Here is a 3,610-nt window from a genome sequence, read left to right on the forward strand (position 1 = left end):
GTGGGGATCAGAGCTGCCTTAAGGAATTTCTCTGACAGGAAATTATCTGCATTGCATGCCAGGGCTAGCCAATGCTCACTGGAAGGCAGCGATTTAAATTCTGCACACACACCAATGGCCTCTGCATTAACTGCAGTGCCTGTGTCAAACGGAGAGAAAGAGGTAAAAAAAAGAAAGAGAGATCTGCAGGCAGTGTCATTACGAGCAGCTCAATGAAGACATCTGCTCCATGCCCAGTGGCGGTCAGAGCCGTGATAAGACACAGGACTGTGTGAAGGGGGCAGAGAATGAGATGTGGAAATATTATTATGCCATTCTATAAATCGGTGGTACATCCTCACTTTGAATACAGCAGCCAAGGCCAGCTGTCTTATCTCAGCGAGGATATAAATGAGAGGGTGAAAGGCCAGCGAAGGGCAGTGGAGCTGATTAGAGGCATCAGGATTGAGATGGGAGCAGAGGCAAGAGGATGGGTCTCACTGGCAGAGAGAATGCGGATGATTAGAGCTGTATATCACAGAGATGCGTGGGGCGGTGAGAGACCAAGGTAGAGGCAAATGAGGTAATGAAGGGCTCCCCAAAGGCCAAGTGGGTGTTCCTATTTATCCTGCCTCATGAAATTAAATGGCAACAGATTTGAGATGGATGAAAGGACATCTCTCTTAATGCATAAGGTGCCTGGTTTTCAACTGAGTGAATAGGAGGCCGCCTGGCAGGTTGAGGAGAGTGCTAGGGAGTTTAGGCTGGGAGTGAGGAAGCTGTCTCTTATGAGGTGAATGTGTTTGGCCCTGTTGCTTCTCTTTTCTGAGCCCCAGGTCCTGCATCTGTAGCATGGGGGAGATGGGACCCCATTTCATCAGGCCCTTCCAATTCTGAAGATCCTTGATTCTCTGCAGCTACCTGGTATGAGCTCAGGGAAACCCAGTGAAGAGGCTTGTGTGTCGCCTCCTTCCCTCCTCCACGCCCCCTACTGGGAAAGGATGGGAATAGTCAGGCTGGGAAATAGGTGGCCGGATGGCAGAGGCTTCCCAGGGGGTCTTCGTAGCATTTGATTGCAGACACTTGGAACGCTAATGAGACAGAGTATGTTTCAAGATATAAAGTCTCCTTAAGATAAATGAAAGCTTTTTTTTTCCCCCAGAGTAATTCCAATCATACTTAGCAGCTTTTTGACTTAAGTAAACTACCAAATTACTTATCTTCCCTAAACCTCAGTTTCTTTCTCTTTAAAATGGGGATAATATGATCACTTTCCCAGGAGATAACACGTTCAAGTCACATAGCCACACAGGCAGTGTTTAGTAAATGAAAGCTATTATTAAAGCTGTTACTGAAAAGATTGGCACCAAACCATCAGTAATTTGACAAATCACACTGGTAATTAGTGGCAGATTAGGGATTGAAACACTGGTCCATCATCAAGGGAAGTATGTGTTTTTCCCACTGGATCACATTGCTTTTAGTTGAGGCATGAGCTGCTCACACAGTCCCAGGCAGGGTTTGATTACTGCCACATGTCTGAGTTAGATAAGAAGCACCGTGAGAGGTTAGGGAAGGGGAAAGCTGACTAAAGTAGGCTGAGGTGGTCCTGGAAAGCTTCCTGGAGGACAGGTCATTTGAACTGGATCTCAGTGAAGTGGAAAGCTAAAGTGGAGAACAAGGGGCATTCATAGCAGGAGAAACTGAGCAATTCACAGAGGCCGGCTCGAGCCTGGGAAACAACATCTGCCTTATTGGAGTGGAGAGTTGCAATAGGGCAATGGTGATGTTGACTATGGAAGATGGCAGATTACAAAGGGCTTTGGAGGACGGGCTCAATTAGAACATTTTCCTAAGGCAAGTGAAGAGCCATCAAGGGGTTGTGAATTAGAATGGGCATAATCTTCTCAAAAACCACAAAAGTGTGTCTGAGGAGATTCATCCAGCAACCGTCTTCAGGGTGGAGGGAAGAGATTGGACCCAGGGCTGTCAGAGAGCCAGGGCCAGCTGCTCCCCGGCAGGAAGTTCTGAGTGTCAGAATGATGGTGGCGGTGGGGACCAAGGCAGGCATGGGGGCATTTGGCATAAATGATCGAAGAGCAGCAAAACCAAACAGCTCCTGCGGGCTTGCTTTGTGCTGGCCTCTCTTCCGGGCACCCGGGGGATCTTCACAACATCACTAAGGGGCCCTAGGATGCTGTCCACTTTGGAGCAAACAAGACCTGCTCCAGCACTTACTACATGAGCTACTGGGCCAGTCACCGCCTTAAACCTCAGTTTTCTTATCTTTTAAATGGGCTAATACTATGTATCCTATAATATTGTTCTGAGGGTTAAAGATAATGTATAAAAAGCACCTAGTAGCGGAAGCCTGTCTTGTAGAAAGCACATGCAAAATGAATGCTATTGTTATCATGTTTTTTTGGTTTTTTTTTTTTTGTGTGTGTGGTACGCGGGCCTTTCACCGCTGTGGCCTCTCCCGTTGCGGAGCACAGGCTCCGGACACGCAGGCCCAGCGGCTATGGCCCACGGGCCCAGCCGCTCCACAGCACATGGGATCCTCCCAGACCGGGTCACGAACGCGCGTCCCCCGCATCGGCAGGCGGACTCCCAACCACTGCGCCACCAGGGAAGCCCTATCATGTTTATTTTTAAAGGACAGCTGAAAGGAATTTTTGACCTGGATGTGAGAGGGTGGCATGAGACTTAAAGAGCCCAAGGTAACTCTAGAGTTCCATTGTCAGAGCCTGAGAAAATGCTTCCACTAACAGAAATAAGGAAATTGGTTTTGAGGGAAATGTGATAAGCTTGGTTTGATTTTTGAGGTGATGGCCGGGCACCCAAGCAGAAAAGTTTGACAGGCCATTGGAGGCATAAAATCAGATCTTGGGCAAGACACCAACATTCTAGAAGAAAATTGAGCCATTTATCAAGTGTCTAAATATCTTGCCCACATAATGACAAACATCCAGATTTTTGGAACCCTTTTGACAAGGATTTAAATTTCGACTTTGTATCTCAATACTTGATGGTGTTGACTTGTAGACAAAGACCTCTTGTTTTTCTCTGGATTGTGAATCCAATTTTTTTTGCCAAGATCCACATGCCCCAAATCACCATTGGTTTCTTCGCCCTTTGGCAGGAAATTACAAAAGGGTTAAACAAGAAGTTTACTTCAATTTTAGCTCTAGGCTCTTGATGTCTAAACTATTCACACCTCAACAAATCTTATTTCAATACATCTTGGAAACTGCAATATCATTTTAGTGATTACCTTTAAATTGGGGATAATATGCTGACAGGCATTAACATAATGTCAAAATATTTTCTTACAATTATTTCTTAACCTTCATCAAACCACTCTTTCCCTGCAAACCTTTTTAATAGACTATGGACAACACACCAGAACTCCAAGCTGTGGAAAGGAAAAGGGATTACCAAGAGCACTTATCAGAAATGATCAAGGCTAGTAAAAGACAGTGGATGTTCTCACATTTCCCTGTCCAGGAGCAGACGTGAGGAGACGCATTCTGAAGCAGCTCTAGGGATGTTTGGGTTAGAGCATGGCTGGTAGGAGTCTTGTTCCCATTGTCACATCTGTTGCCATTACCCAAATGGAGCATGCATTCTG

This window comes from Hyperoodon ampullatus, assembly GCF_949752795.1.
Source record: "Hyperoodon ampullatus genome assembly, chromosome: 3".
Classification (NCBI taxonomy): domain Eukaryota; kingdom Metazoa; phylum Chordata; class Mammalia; order Artiodactyla; family Ziphiidae; genus Hyperoodon; species Hyperoodon ampullatus.